At 42.0% G+C, this 17406-nt stretch overlaps 1 protein-coding gene and 1 long non-coding RNA gene across 3 annotated transcripts in view; one reads left to right on the top strand and one right to left on the bottom strand.

Moving 5' to 3' along the window:
• The window catches only part of LOC141076508 (uncharacterized), a 158715-nt gene that overhangs the window by 45601 nt on the left and 95708 nt on the right, over nt 1-17406 (bottom strand). The gene's annotated exons all lie outside the window — the stretch shown is intronic.
• The window catches only part of LOC141076507 (mitotic spindle assembly checkpoint protein MAD1-like), a 620485-nt gene that overhangs the window by 578905 nt on the left and 24174 nt on the right, over nt 1-17406 (top strand). The gene's annotated exons all lie outside the window — the stretch shown is intronic.

Below are 17406 nucleotides of genomic sequence, written 5' to 3'. Positions count from 1 at the left end.
ATTGAAAGTAGTGGTATGGCTGTAATGGTGGAAAAATGGCAATAAAATTGATACCTGTTTTGCAGTAATCCAATTTTCCAGCGCTGAGATATCACGCTTTAAAGCCACATGCAAATTAGTGTGGGAGTGTATTGGGGGTGTGACTCCAAGTGCATTGACACACCCCTGGACTAATTTGCTCAATTTCTCACCGATGGGACATCTGATTAATGAAAGGTATTATTTTTATTGTTGTTCTCCCACCTATACAGCCATACCACTAGTTTCAGTAGTAAAATCGTCCTGATAATGTCTCCCTAAAAAACAAATAATCCTTCATACATTTAACGTTTCTTTATTTTTCTTCCTCTGTAGAAATAGACACTTATATTTGTTTAGCAGCTAGAATTGAAGCTGACTAGGGCTTATCGAGGTAGACTTGTACAGGTAATGTTTACAAGCTCTTTGACGTCTCCAAGGGCTACAGTCTCCATTGTGGTCTGTATAGCACAGTACCTTGTGGAACGCTGCATTAATAGCCCATGGATGGCACTCTGACCTCTCCGCACGATGTGCGCTTGCATTCATCCATACTGTGCCTGCTGGTATGTTTGACTCTATGGGGACCAACGACTAAGTCAGTGCACACAAAAAGATGATCACACCAGCTAGTCAAGGTCGCCTCTCGCAGGAGTGTTTTCTACATAAGTGAGCAGGTATTTTCTGTGTTTTGCATAATGCACTATGTCAGTCGCAAGGAATCCTGCTCACTGATATTTTGAGTTCATTGTGACAGAGGGCAAAAAGTCAAGAAGAGACTGGAGCTGATCTGTTTATAGTGTCACATTTTTAGACAGTTCAAAGTTAGATTAAAAAGTTTTAAAATACACCAAATTCATCAAAACAAACAATGGATACTTGAATGCTAGTTGGCTCCCATGAAAAACATCCAACAGGGTTCTCAACTATCATGAGTCTTCAGTAGTAGACATGAGCGGATAGCCTTGCGGATCTCCAGTCCACGGTCCAGGTCAGTGCTGTCTTGGAGCTGTGTGGATTATCTTACCCGCTAGGATCCCAGTCTCGGCTTATTATTATCCAGGTTGGTGAGACATGATCACCTTTGCACCGCACACATGATGTTGTACCAGGCCTGGAAATCAAACATAGCATCAAGGACTCCAAAAGCTCCTGTGCATAACCAGAGAGTACTTATCTGGACCATGGCATGGACTGGTGTTACACTAAGTGATCTGCTCATGTCTATTTAGTAGTATTGGTCTTCTCAAAAAGTCCAAAGGGACCTCTTGGTTTCACCAGGCTCCGGATCCGGGTGTAACTGGAACTGCCGCACCCACTACAGTCGCTTCCCTCACGCTACAACTTATGGTTTCTGTATTTCAATATTTCATCTGTGAGAAATGGAGACTTGTCAGGAAGTGTTTTATGTGTTTTTTATTTTCTACTTTTTTAGATGATGGCTTTACACTCAGTATTTTAGCACTAATTCATATACAGTTGATTTTCGGAAGGCGACTTTCAGCATTGTCTGCATTTGTCCATCCACTGTTGAGCGCTGCGTCCCCAGTGGGGATGAAGGTGTTTATAAGTGATGATGTGTTTCGAAGAGACATGTTTAATCCTTTTATTAATGTAGGGTCAAGAACATTCTGTTCTGAAACAGCCTGCAGCATCTATCTGCTAAACTGTATCTTTATACATTGTTGTCAGACATTAGAAATAACCTACGGCTATTCTGGATTAATGCAAGCATCTCGAAAAACAGCAAAGCCTTTGCATAGCTAAAGTAACCCAGATTATTTAGCAAACTAGCAACTTTCCTCAGTGGTTCCTTAAATATCGCGTTCCTCTTCTTCTTGTAGCCTCGCTGTAGTGCGGTTTACGGCCATCAGAGAGAGTTATTCTGATGCTTTTACCAGGGCTCTGGAGTCGGCAAGCCAAACCTCTGACTCAATTTCCCTGACTCCATGACTCCAACTCCACAGCATCGGTCACTACAGAGCATGTACATAAAGTGCAGTACAGATTCATCTCCACTACAACTCCACAGCACTGGTCACTACTGAGCATGTACATAAAGTGCAGCACAGATTCATCTCCACTACGACTCCACAGCACTGGTCACTACTGAGCATGTACATAAAGTGCAGCACAGATTCATCTCCACTACGACTCCACAGCACTGGTCACTACTGAGCATGTACATAAAGTGCAGCACAGATTCATCCTCACTACTACTCCACAGCACTGGTCACTACTGAGCATGTAGATAAAGTGCAGCACAGATTCATCTCAACTACTACTCCACAGCACTGGTCACTACTGAGCATGTACATAAAGTGCAGCACAGATTCATCTCATCTCGGACCCCACAGCACTGGTCACTACTGAGCATGTGCATAAAGTGCAGCACAGATTCATCTCAACTACTACTCCACAGCACTGGTCACTACTGAGCATGTGCATAAAGTGCAGCACAGATTCATCTCATCTACTACTCCACAGCACTGGTCACTACAGAGCATGTACATAAATTGCAGCACAGAATCCTCTCATCTACGACCCCACAGCACTGGTCACTACTGAGCATGTACATAAAGTGCAGCACACATTCATCCCCAGTACTACTCCACAGCACCGGTCACTACTGAGCATGTACATAAAGTGCAGCACAGATTCATCTCATCTCCGACTCCACAGCATCGGTCACTACTGAGCATGTACATAAAGTGCAGCACAGATTCACTTCATCTGCGACTCCACAGCATCGGTCACTACTGAGCATGTACATAAAGTGCAGCACAGATTCATCTCCACTATGACTCCACAGCGCTGGTCACTACTGAGCATGTACATAAAGTGCAGCACAGAATCCTCTCATCTACAACCCCACAGCACTGGTCACTACTGAGCATGTACATAAAGTGCAGCACAGATTCAACTTCACAGCACTGGTCACTACTGAGCATGTACATAAAGTGCAGCACAGATTCATCTCAGCTATGACCCCACAACACTGGTCACTACTGAGCATGTGCATAAAGTGCAGCACAGATTCACCTAATCTCCGACTCGACAGCACTGGTCACTACTGAGCATGTGCATAAAGTGCAGCACAGATTCATCTCAGCTATGACCCCACAACACTGGTCACTACTGAGCATGTGCATAAAGTGCAGCACAGATTCACCTAATCTCCGACTCGACAGCACTGGTCACTACTGATCATGTACATAAAGTGCAGCACAGAATCATCTCAGCTATGACCCCACAGCACTGGTCACTACTGAGCATGTACATAAAGTGCAGCACAGATTCATCCTCACTACTACTCCACAGCACTGGTCACTACTGAGCATGTACATAAAGTGCAGCACAGATTCATCTCATCTCGGACCCCACAGCACTGGTCACTACTGAGCATGTGCATAAAGTGCAGCACAGATTCATCTCAACTACTACTCCACAGCACTGGTCACTACTGAGCATGTGCATAAAGTGCAGCACAGATTCATCTCATCTACTACTCCACAGCACTGGTCACTACAGAGCATGTACATAAATTGCAGCACAGAATCCTCTCATCTACGACCCCACAGCACTGGTCACTACTGAGCATGTACATAAAGTGCAGCACACATTCATCCCCAGTACTACTCCACAGCACCGGTCACTACTGAGCATGTACATAAAGTGCAGCACAGATTCATCTCATCTCCGACTCCACAGCATCGGTCACTACTGAGCATGTACATAAAGTGCAGCACAGATTCACCTCATCTCCGACTCCACAGCATCGGTCACTACTGAGCATGTACATAAAGTGCAGCACAGATTCATCTCCACTATGACTCCACAGCGCTGGTCACTACTGAGCATGTACATAAAGTGCAGCACAGAATCCTCTCATCTACAACCCCACAGCATCGGTCACTACTGAGCATGTACATAAAGTGCAGCACAGAATCCTCTCATCTACGACCCCACAGCACTGGTCACTACTGAGCATGTACATAAAGTGCAGCACAGATTCATCTCCACTACGACTCCACAGCACTGGTCACTACTGAGCATGTACATAAAGTGCAGCACAGATTCAACTTCACAGCACTGGTCACTACTGAGCATGTACATAAAGTGCAGCACAGATTCATCTCATCTATGACTCCACAGCACTGGTCACTACTGAACATGTGCATAAAGTGCAGCACAGAATCATCTCAGCTATGACCCCACAGCACTGGTCACTACTGAGCATGTGCATAAAGTAAAGCACAGATTCATCTCATCTATGACTCCACAGCACTGGTCACTACTGAACATGTGCATAAAGTGCAGCACAGAATCATCTCAGCTATGACCCCACAGCACTGGTCACTACTGAGCATGTGCATAAAGTAAAGCACAGATTCATCTCAGCTATGACCCCACAACACTGGTCACTACTGAGCATGTGCATAAAGTGCAGCACAGATTCACCTAATCTCCGACTCGACAGCACTGGTCACTACTGATCATGTACATAAAGTGCAGCACAGAATCATCTCAGCTATGACCCCACAGCACTGGTCACTACTGAGCATGTGCATAAAGTGCAGCACAGATTCATCTCCACTACGACGCCACAGCACTGGTCACTACTGAGCATGTACATAAAGTGCAGCCCAGATTCCTCTCATTTATGACTCCACAGCACTGGTCACTACTGAGCATGTGCATAAAGTAAAGCACAGATTCCTCTCATCTATGACTCCACAGCACTGGTCACTACTAAGCATGTGCATAAAGTGCAGCACAGATTCATCTTCACAGCACTGGTCACTACTCAGCATGTGCATAAAGTGCAGCACAGATTCATCTCAACTAAAAGCCGAGATCCTTAGATAAGGAACAGACAGACATTTACAGGACACTTCATCACTTTCCTCAAGTCTTATGAAAACATTTACAGCACATCCTGCACTGAATGACTTACCCAATTTATTACATATTTTAGGAATCTGAGCCGGTCCATTATATACGGACACATACTACACAGCCCTGGTTTTAGCCGTCATAGTGCCATTGTTTCATACTCTTTTACTTTACCTGTGTATATTTATTTGACAATTACTCAAGGTGGAACAAGACCTGCTTTAATGTTAAAGGGGTTTTTCATGATTTTACAGAATTTGACCAAAAAATGGGTTTTTGACCAAAAAATGGTGCTCTTCACCAGCTCTTTTATGATGATGATCACTTCCACCAATCGTATGAACGATGGACAGGTGATCGTCTCTGCATGACTATTAGAGCCGTAGTACTGGAGAAGGGGGATTTACCGTATGACTAATGCTTATTTCTTTACTCTCTGACATTCACGTACAGACCCTAACCAGAATCAAGCCATGGTTTGGGTGTGATTGATATTGGCCATAATGCTTGGATCTTTTAGGCTTTAACCTTCTTTTCCCACCTCCTTCGTAATGCTAATTCTATAAGTAGAGTTAATGAAGATTTCTTTTATTATTAGACCTTTTTCGGTCCAGATCCATGCGCTTTACAACCACTGCACATTGTGTGACTTAAGTTTCATTGAGTCACACTGTCAGAGTCGGCTGCCGGGAGCGGTGTACATCGGGGAATATAAAGGTGTTGTAAGAGACTTGCTTAAACAAGCTTGCTGGTAAAGCTATAAATGCAGATTTGTGATGTGCAAGACAAGGCTTTATCAACAAATCATTTCCAGCCAGCATAGCCAGAATATAATAAAAATGAGGTTTACTTACAAGTAGCATCTAGAGTGAAAGTAGATCGACACCGGCATCAGAATTTATTATCTTTTTATTTCAAGGCCAGTTGACTTGCTTGAGTATAAAAGTCTGTGCCTTGAAAGGGGGAAGTAGGTTGTGAATATAAAAGTAGCTCAGGATGAAGCTCGATTCTGCATCCTGAAGTTTTCAGAAGTTTGTCTTGGAAATCAAAGCCCCCAATCACTATTCCTGTATCATGTATAGTGCTATAAACAATTAAGAGCTAGGTCTGTAGATTTGCTTGACCTACAACCCACCATTAAGCAGGACAATCAAGTCTCAAGGCAAAAATATAGCAATAGTTGTGTCCTAGTAAGCATCTCTAGGGCTTACAGTTCAAAATGGCCGCTTCGACATTGACTGTTTCTGGTCCTTTTTTTTTTTTTTTTTATAGAAAGAGATTTACTTGAAAGCAAATGTCTCCCAGTAAATGGAAGGTTATTTATGAATGGTGATCACGTATCCAAAGGATGTCAGTCAGCTGAGACACTGTTCTCTGCAGTTCCCCACTTGGCAATCTCTGGCAGTACTTTGAAAAGGTGATGGCTTGTACCTCCATCTCTGAATTCCCAAATTAGATGACATCCGTTCATATGTAACTGAGGGCTCATGATGAGGTGTTTTTTCCTAAGGAGGTTGCCCAAGACTTAAAGGAGGGTGGTGTCTTTTTTTTTTTTCCAAAAAACTGCACCACAGTTATTTATAAAGGTGTTGCAGCTCAGCCATATTCACATGAATGAAACTGAGCTGCAATGCCAGACACAACCTATGGACAGATGTGGCACTGTTTTTGGAAGAAAGCAGATAATTTTCTAATTCTGGACAACCCGTTTTCTTTCGTACATGATCAATGTTCTCTACTACTTTACAAAATAGCAACTCTTTGGTGGTGCTGGATTGCGAGAAGAGCCAAAACCTCATGTAAAGGTTTACTTTTCTGACCACATGGCAAGGAAGTTTAACGTCCCGTTTCATATCTGAAAAAGCAAACCTAACATACTGTATGAGGAATGGGTGTTAGAATACCTCTCCATGATACGGTTGGTCACTGTTAATCACTGTTCTCCTCGGATTACAACACGTTTAACTTGTGTGCATTATTTTAACCAACGTTGAAAAGAACAGATGTTGAGCACCCAAGTATATGCTCCCTAAACTTAAAGGGGTTGCCCAGGATTGAAAGATTGATGCCTAGAGTTGAGCAAATTTTTCAAAGTTCTTTTCCAATTACAATCACTGACGATTATTGTTTTTGCAATTCTCTCCCAACGTCATTGGAGTCAATGGGGGTAGAAATGAACAAATATGTTCGTAACCGATCATCAAACATAAAACTCATCACGAATAGGGAACCAATATGGCAAAATCACAAAATCAGAATCGGCGACCGTTTCCGAATATATTCGATCAACTCTGTTGGTGACCCATTAACTTCAGTAAGAACTGAGTTTCGTACCTGGGAAATAAAACTACCAGACTTTGCACTGTATACATCCGGCATTAGGTATCAGCTTTTCAGGGGGGTTCTGGTATTAATGAGCAACCCTAAAGATAGGTCATCAATATAGCAGTCCCAAAAAATCCCCTTTAAGTGAAGTGTGAATGAAGTTTCCCAAGCTGTGCAGCATTCCAGCACATTGTGGATGTTTTTTTTCAGTTCTCCATCTTTTTAAACACTCTGAAACTGAAAACTGACGCGAAAATAGAATTCAATAAATTAAACTTTTTTTTTTCTGACCTAGAGACTCTAGTTGGCCTGGGGCGTTACATTTTTCTTGTCTAAGAAGACATTCTAGTTTATGTATGGGGCTACAACCTCTTTTGATTTTTGTTGACTGTGGATGTTTATTCCCGCGGTTATGTCTTCCTAATATAGACCGTTACTGACAAGCGCAATGAGCCAACAACACCTGGTTGTTTTTGCTCCTTTTTTTGGGGAGCTTTGAGTTGACGTCCTTGAGCTGGAGTACAGGACATGGTCTTTTTATATAATTGACTCTGTGGAACATCTACAGTGAGCAGAAGCTGAAAGGTAGCTGACGCCTTGAGTTTTCACACCTTGGAACAGATGCTATCATGGGAACGCAAGGTCTCCAGAGGCTGGCATGCGGAGCCTCGGGTGATTGCTTCCATGTTTTCGATCAGCAGTAGGCAGTGATGACACGTGCTGACAAAACACCATCTCTGAGCCGTCTCTTCGTATTTTGTTTATACAGAACAAAATAAACCCCGGGCAAAGGGGCTGCTCAGCATCACAGGTAGATACTAGTAAAGGAAAAATATACTTGTGTTCTACCCTGCAAGAGCGTAGCATCCCCTTGACAGCCAAGACATGAAATCAGTGAGATGCCACCTAAGAAGATGCTAATACTCCTCTCATTAATACTACAAGTCATACAATTGATTTAAAAATGGAGACAGAATAGTTTTTACCTGCCTTTAAAAAAAGATTGTAACGTTGCAGTGATGTTACCTAAAGACTGTAATGACAATTGCTCATTAGATTTGTTGCCCCAAACTTTTAGTACAATGTCTCTTAACCACTTTCAACATTTGTCCCATATACAACATGTATAACCATTCCAAAGAGTAGATGCTAAATGTATGACCACTGGGGATGCTATTGATGAGACCTTCACAGATCCAGAAAATAGGCAGCCCAAAGTCACCTAGGTGAATGGAGTGGTAGGGAGCATGTGCGACCATGACTTTTAGGGACAGTGAATGTAGCAGTGGTCAGACATGTTCACTACCACTCCATTCATGCAGGTGTCTTTGGGACCTCAATTCATTTATTTTTATTGCAGTATTTTTAGTCGGCACATAGAATTGTTTATTTGGTCATATACATAATTAGACAGAAACTGACCACGCTCAAAGGTAGAAAATGGGAGATATTGCACAAATCCAAAGAGATAGAGATACACCAAATATAAAAAGTGTTATGAACCAAATAATCCAACAGGTGGCTGATCACTACCAGCCAAATGAATGCACCAAATCAGATGTTAATCCTGGATAATACCAAGAAAAACACCACGAAAGAAGCCCCTTATATGCAAATACAATCCAATAATGTTGCCCTTACCGCGTAGTGCTGCATACTGTGCGCGAGTTGATGAGTCCGCAGGAGAAATAGTGTGTGTTAAAATTTCGGGTAGCAACAGAGCGGGGCGGCAGTTGCAACAGGCAAAGCCAGGGAAAGCCCCGACCGGTGGCATGCCCTGGATGCCCGCAAGAGAAAATGGCCGACAAACTCCCTTAGCATGTGACGTCACAGTGGCTACGGGGCGATGTTTGGACCAGAAACCAACCAACGCATTTCAAAGGCGGTACTGCCTTCTTCGTCACCTTGACGAAACCCACCCACCGTCCGGTGCTATCCCTGGCTCTGCCCATTGCGACTTACGCCCAGCTCTTGCTACCCGCAATTTTAATGCACACTAATACTCCTGCGGACTAATCAACTCGCGTACAGTATGCAGCACTACCCGGTAAGGGCAACATTATTGGATTGTATTTGCATATAAGGGGCTTCTTTCGTGGTGTTTTTCTTGGTATTATCCAGGATTAACATCTGATTTGGTGCATTCATTTGGCTGGTAGTGATCAGCCACCTGTTGGATTATTTGGTTCATACCACTTTTTATATTTGGTGTATCTCTAGCTCTTTGGATTTGTGCCATATCTCCCATTTTCTACCTTTTGAGCGTGGTCAGTTTCCGTCTAATATCAGTGGTTTACTTATTTTACAAGGGTGACATCTACTCCCTACTGACCTTAGCAGCTGAGGTTATTCCAGCGGTGTTCTTGCTGCTTGTTTAGGTAGCTCTTGTGTGTTCTTTTATATAAACATAATTAGTTCAAAAGACAGAAGATCGCATGTGTTAAAATTTGCTGGGTTTACACCAGTCGACTCTCTGCATTAAACAACTGCCAATAGGAACAAGCTTGCCGATTATCAATCGTTTAATAGCCTGTTCAGACAGGACTAATGCGCTTAGGATGCTCGTAGAACAGTCAGTGATATATCGTTTTGATAACGTGGGCTGCCATTGTTCTCGACAACGCAGGTTCTGTTCACACAGTACAATGTGCTACCGAAAAGATGATCTTTTAAGCAAGCCAAGAGATCATGTCACCTGACGAATGAGCGTTTTGTTCATTCTTTCAGTAGCCTATTTATACTGCTCTATTACCGAATAACAAGGGTTCCTAGGATTACTCACTCAGGATAACTGGTCAGTGTAAAACCGCCCTTAAGCTTCCAATCCTGACCATGGCTGGAGGAAAAAGACACTATGTACAGCACCATGAGGCCGAAACTGTTCAAGTCCTTAAAATATGAATGGGGAATCAAGTATGAGATTCTTCATTGTGCTTACATAAAGCGAACCTCAAGAAAGGTCAGTTTATTAATCTGCTGTCACCTCAGCCAGGGACATAAAGCTACAATACAAAGGGACCAATAGCAAAGTTAGAGATGGGTGTACACCAACTAGTGTAAGCAGCAGAAATATTTTTTTTTTATAACCAGTAAATAGTATTGCTACATAGTTTATCTTCTCTACATAAGTAAAATCTTTTTTTTTCCAAGAAGAAGTAGTTTTCATGGAACCTTCATGGGCAACCTCTAGGCTCCGTAGTAATTACTGAGGCGGCTATTCCTGAAGTCTCTCCCATGACCTCAAACATGAAATAGCTGTGCCTAGGACACCTTCCTCTTCCATGTAACCATCTTCCTGGTTCTTTTTGAAATTTGTGACTTATGTTGGTTCATAAAACGTGTACTTTTTGGCAAGTAGATCAGATGCCAACTGGCATTTCATCATGGCATGACGCTCCAAGTTTGTTTAGATCTTGATCAACTAACAGTGCGAATTTGCAGTAGACAAAAAAATAAAATAAAAAGTTCTATGACCCTCTCCAGTTCTGAGTGAAAAGATATCATCAAAGCCTATTTCACCATAAAGTGCCCAAAAAATATTCATACCGTAACCGTACGTACTGTGCAAACTGCTGATCAAAGCCGGACTGTCACTAGGAATTTACTAGGTTTTAAGTAGAAATGTTGAATTCCGATCCAAGCTGAAGTTATAGAAATATTTTATCTCTGAAATTTAACTCCTATGGGCAATAATTTTGGGAAGGAACAGCAATATTTTGATTCAGTGAGCTGAATAATGTATAATTGTATCCCTACAGTTCACTCTTAAAATGTAGTTCATGAAATTTAGCTTTTCTCATTTACAGTACTGTCAGCAATATGACAAAAACAAATTAGTACATATAATTACACAAAGCCCTTTTATTAGAAAACAAATAATTTCTTTCTAAATTTTAAAGGGGTTGTCCAGCCAACCGTGTTTTTTTTTCTTTCTTTTTGAGTGCTTTAAAAAAAAATTGTGGCTCCATTTCAAAGTCTTTTCTTGTTCTCCATTGGTTAGTTTTGCCACATCCAGCAATGCCATGGTGGCAGTGGATATGTCATGTTGGCATGTCACCGCTGGAGGAGGAAGAACAGAGACCGATGGGGAACTGGGGAGATCCATTTCTTATGCTGTTCAATTGTTGTACATTTCATCTATTAAAGGGGATATCCACTATTAACATAAAATTGCTCATAACTAAGAAATGAGAACATAAGCCAAAATTTGGTCTATCTATTTTATTTACTTAATGAGTTTTTAAGAGTTTTCAGTTTTGTTCTGACGGCCATTTTTGGAAAAGGAAGTGCTGCTTTTTTGGTTTTCACTGATTGGGCTTCTCAGCAACTAAGCATAGAACTATGGTCTCAATTCATTCAAGCTTTTACACCAAGGTCCAACAAAGTAGGCTAAGCTCCTGGAGCATGACTGGGTGTTGTGACCTCACCTGGTAAAATTCATGAGAAACCGTGGAGTACCTTACTCCATGACGGGGGTAACATTTGTGGCAATGGAAATTGCACTTTGTGCCTCACCCGATTCATTAAGAGGTGCACAAATCACTCGCCTCGCACTCCCCTCAAAACATCAATCTTGTTGAATCGGGGCCTATAACTTCATTATTAATTGGATGGATTTTGGCTCGTCATAGAATCTGGCACAAAGTGTTGTTTCCCAACAGCACCTCAGCAGGAGAAATAATGAATTACACAATTCATAGAATCATGGAATGTTAGAGTTGGAAGGGACCTCCAGGGTCATCGTGTCCAACCCTCTGCTCAATGCAGGATTCACTAAACCATCTCAGACAGATGTCTGTCCAGCCTCTGGTTGAAGACTTCCATTGAAGGAGAACTCACCACCTCTCGTGGCAGCCTGTTTCACACATTGATCACCGTCCCTGTCAAAAAGTTTTTTCTAACATCTAATCTGTATCTTCTCACTTTCAATTTAATTCCATTGCTTCTCGTGTTTCCATTTGCAAATGAGAATAATGATCATACCTCTACAGTGACATCCCTTCAGATATTTGTAGACAGCTATTAAGTCTCCTTTTTGCCTTCTTTTTTGTAAGCTAAACATCCCAGATCCTTTGACCATTCCTTGTCGGACAAACTTGCAGTTTGCTCACCATCCTGGTCTCTCTTCTCTGAACTTGCTCCAGTTTTTCAATGTCTTTTTTCAAAATGTGGTGCCCAGAACTTGACACAGTATTCCAGATAAGGCCTGACCAAGTAGGAGTAGAGGGGGATAATTACTTCACATGATCTAGACTCTATGTTTGTCTTAATACATCCTAGAAGAACTGTTTGCCTTTTTCTTGCTGCTGCATCACACTGTTGACTCGTGCAGTCTGTGATCTATTAGTATACCCAAGTCTTTTTCACATGTGCTGTTGCTTAGTTCTATTCCTCCCATTCTATATATGTATTCTATATATGTAATTTTCATTTTTCTTGTCCAGATGTAGAATCTTGCATTTCTGTTAAATACCATTCTATTAGTTGCTGCCCTTTGTTCATTCTTATCTAGATCCTTCTGAATCCTGTCTTTTCTAGTGTTAGCTATCCCTCCTAGTTTTGCATCATCTGCCAATTTGATTAGTTTACTTTTAGTTCCCTTATCTAGATCATTTATAAAAATGTTGACAAACACTGGGGCCAGGACAGAGCCTTGTGGTACCACACATGAAACACTTTACAAGTTGGATGTGCAACCATTTATTACCACTCTTTGAGTACCATCACTGAGCCAGTTATGAATCCACCTAACCATAGCCTTGTCAATCCCATGCTTGGTTATTTTTTCAATAAGTGTAATATGAAATACTTTATCAAATGCTTTGTTGAAGTCGAGATATACTATATCTACCGCATTTCCCTGATCCACCCAGTCATGGATTCCATCATAGAAGGAAATTAGATTAGTCTGGCATGACTTGTTTGCTACAAACCCATGCTGACTCTGGTTAATTTCTGTATTCTTAGCCAAGTACTTACATACATGCTGTTTAATAATTTGTTCAAATATCTTTCCTGGTATAGAAGTAAGGCTCAGTGGCCTGTAATTTCCTGGCTCCATCTTCTTTCCTTTTTTGAAGATAGGGACAACATTTGCTCTTCTCCAAACTTCTGGGACCTCTCCTGTTCTCCAGGATTTTTCAAAGATTTTGGCTAGTGGTTCTGCAATTTCATCTGCTAATTCCTTCAGTACCCTAGGATGTAATTCATCTGGACCAAGAGATTTAAATTTATTTAAATTCTCACTGAAATCTATAATACTCTCTGCACAAATTCATGAGCATGCTGGAGAATTAAAGAAATGTTATGTAGCAGGAATAGATATAGATGATGGTCTTTAATGAGGAACTCAGATATTTGGTATTTTGTAAGGGTTTTTTTTTAAGCCAGACAACAGCTTGAAAGTAGTTTTAATATTTTTTTTTAATCTTTTGGGGTATTTAAATGCAATATTTTGGGAATCAGGGCCTATGCGAGGCCCTTCACTGGCTTCCTATTGTCCAGAGGCTCCAGTTCAAAACCCTAACCATGACATACAAAGCCATCCACAACCTGTCTCCTCCATACATCTGTGACATAGTCTCCTGGTACCTACCCGCACGCAACCTTCGATCCTCTCAAGATCTCCTTCTCTACTCCCCCCTCATCTCTTCTTCCCACAATCGCATACAAGACTTCCCCCGTGCTTCCCCCATACTCTGGAACTCTCTGCGGCAACACATCAGACTCTCACCAACAGTGGAAACCTTCAAGAAGAACCTGAAGACCCACCTGTTCCGACAAGCCTGCAATGATCCTCGGTCTACTTAACCACCGCACAACCAGCTCTACCCTCTCCTAGTGTATCCTCACCCATCCCTCTAGACTGTGAGCCCTCGCGGGCAGGGTCCTCTCTCCTTCTGTACTTGTGTGTCCCTTGTCTTGCACATGTTTATTGTACTTCTCTATATTTCCCCGCCATGGAATAAATGGCGCTATATAAATGTATAATAATAATCATGGTTCTATTCATTTAGTTTAATCAATTGTAGATCATATACTCTTAATTTTAATGAAAAACTTTTTGAAAGTCTTAGGTATTTAGTAATTTTTACTACCTTTTAATGTATACTTTTCTCTGCCTTTATAATAACGGCTGCTGGACTTTTTGGTGAGCTATAGAAGTATTTTTAGAAAATCAGTTTTTTTGGTGCAATGTGCGGAGGCCCAAGTCATGTTGCTAGAAGTATTCTTATTTATGAGGCTGGAAGATTGATATGTTTCCACACTCTCTGTGAAAGCTTAGTTTGTAATCAAAGAACTAATTAGACATCTTTCTGAAACCTTTACACTTTATAGACCAAGTGTAAAATATATTAATGTCCTATTTCTTCGACTGCCAGCCTTTCTCATTTATACATCTTCCCTCTACTTGGTCATCACTAAAATAGATTTTTCTGCTGGTTTCTCTCTTTCCATGATACTGGCTTTTAGTGGGCTTAATTGCAAGCAGTGTAGCTTTGAAAACAACCATCATTATAATCGACTCAAGAAAAATATTGATTCTCACCGGGTCTAGCGCACAAAATATCGGCAGCAGTATATCAGCGCAGAGAACAGGCAGCAAGATCAAAACAAGGAAATAAATATTCTGTCCCTGGAATGGAAATAAAAGGAAAAGAAAATAAATAGCTCGGCTTCATCTTCTTCCACTGCCTTCCACAGGAGATGATCCATTGACCCACAGCTAATATGTCCAATCTCACCATGGCAGTGCTTGCTGTCGCCTCCGCATACAATGGTGAAAATGTTGCAATTTAATGAAGAAAACTTTAGGAAAGAATGATATAAGATTAAAAAAGGCATAGCGGTTACTTTTACCAATAACAGCGCCACACTGTTCATAGGTTTTGTAGCTTGGCTCTGTTGATGTGTTGGAGATCAGCTGAAATACCACACAGTTTAGATCCTGGTTTTGAAAGAAAGCAGCCATGTTTTTCCTTATTCTCGACAACCCTTTTAAGAAGATATCATATATAACATGCATGGTTGTGTGTGATTCAACCAGTCCTTCCTCAAAGATCTGTAACTACTTGGTTGGTCCCAGAATAGGAAAGATACAGGTGCTTCTCACAAAATTAGAATATCATCAAAAAGTTCTTCAGTACAAAAAGTGAAACTCATATATTATAGAGTCATTACAGACAGAGTGATCTATTTCACATGTTTATTTCTGTTAATGTTAATGATTATGGCTTACAGGTAATGAAAACCCAAAAGTCATTATCTCCGTAAATTAGAATACTTTATAACACCAGCTTGAAAAATGATTTTAAAGTCTGAAATGTTGGCCTACTGAAATATATGTTCAGTAAATGCACTCAATGCTTGGTCGGGCTCCTTTGGCATCAACTACTGCATCAATGCGGGGTGGCATGGAGGCCATCAGCCTGTGGCACTGCTGAGGGGTTATGGAAGCCCAGGTTGCTTTGATAGAAGCCTTCAGCTCATCTGCATTGTTGGGTCTGGTGTCTCTCATCTTACTCTTGACAATACTCCATAGATTCTCTATGAGGTTAAGGTCAGGTGAGTTTGCTGCCAATCAAGCACAGTGATACTGTTGTTTGTAAACCAGGTATTGGTACTTTTGGCAATGTGGACAGGTGCCAAGTCCTGCTGGAGAATGAAATTTCCATCTCCAGAAAGCTTGTCGGCAGAGGGAAGCATGAAGTGCTCTAAAATTTCCTGGTAGAAGACTGCCTTGACTTTGGTCTTGATAAAACACAGTGTACCTACACCAGCAGATGACATGGCTCCCCAAACCATCACTGATTGTGGAGACTTCACACTAGACCTCAAGAAGCTTGGATTGTGGCCTCTCCACTCTTCCTCTAGACTCTAGGACCTTGATTTCCAAGGTCTAGTGTGAAATATCCACAATCAGTGATTGGTTTGGGGAGCCATGTCATCTGTGATGACCCAGGTTCGGACCACCACTGTACAAGGTGTGATAATCCACTAGATGTCACAGCTACAGGGCATTATGGGAAGCCTGCATGGTAACACAAAATGAAGTTAGCGAGCTGCCTGATGCTTTCACAGTGTGGAAAATAGTTCCGGGCAAGGTTTGTAAGCTCTTATGGTCAGTGGGGTCTTCACTTTCTTGCCTGTATTGTGTAAGCTCTTCTGGTCAGTGCAGTCTTCTCTCTTGTATAGCATAAGCTCTTATGGCCAGTGGGGTCCTCCCTCTCTACTGTAGAGTGTAAGCTCCTATGGTCAGTGGGGTTCTCTGTTTCGTCTGTAGATTGTAAGCTCTTATGGCCAGCGGGCTCCTCTCCTGTAGAGTGTAATCTCTTATGGTCAGTGGGGTCCTCTCTCTCATCTGTAGATTGTAAGCTCTTATGATCAGCGGGCTCCTCTCTCTCTCCTGTAGAGTGTAAGCTCTTATGGTCAGCGGGCTCCTCTCTCTCCTGTAGAGTGTAAGCTCTTATGGTCAGTGGGGTCCTCTCTCTCATCTGTAGATTGTAAGCTCTTATGATCAGCGGGCTCCTCTCTCCTGTAAAGTGTAATCTCTTATGGTCAGTGGGGTCCTCTCTCCTGTAGAGTGTAAGTTCTTATGGTCAGCGGTTCCTCTCTCTCTCGCCTGTAGAGTGTAAGCTCTTATGGTCAGTGGGGTCCTCTCTCCCCTGTAGAGTGTAAGCTCTTATGGTCAGCGAGGTCCTCTCTTTCTCCTGTAGAGTGTAAGCTCTTATGGTCAGTGTGGTCCTCTCTCTCTCTCCTGTAGAGTGTAAGCTCTTATGGTCAGTGGGATCCTCTCTCTCCTGTAGAGTGTAAGCTCTTATGGTCAGTGGGGTCCTCTCTCTCTCTCCTGTAGAGTGTAAGCTCTTATGGTCAGTGGGATCCTCTCTCTCCTGTAGAGTGTAAGCTCTTATGGTCAGTGGGGTCCTCTCTCTCCTGTAGAGTGTAAGCTCTGATGGTCAGTGGGGTCCTCTCTCCTGTAGAGTGTAAGCTCTGATGGTAAGTGGGGTCCTCTCTCTCGTCTGTATAGTGTAAGCTCTTATGCTCAGCGGTTCCTCTCTCCCTCCCTCTCGTCTGTAGAGTGTAAGTTCTTATGGTCAGCAGTTCCTCTCTCCCTCTCTCTCGTCTGTATAGTGTAAGCTCTTATGGTCAGCGGTTCCTCTCTCCCTC

This window comes from Dendrobates tinctorius, unplaced genomic scaffold (assembly GCF_039654945.1).
Source record: "Dendrobates tinctorius isolate UK_male_01 unplaced genomic scaffold, ASM3965494v1 ptg000420l, whole genome shotgun sequence".
In the NCBI taxonomy this organism is placed as follows: Eukaryota; Metazoa; Chordata; class Amphibia; order Anura; family Dendrobatidae; genus Dendrobates; species Dendrobates tinctorius.
Note: the sequence above shows the minus strand (reverse complement) of the source record. Positions and strands in the feature narration are given on the sequence as shown.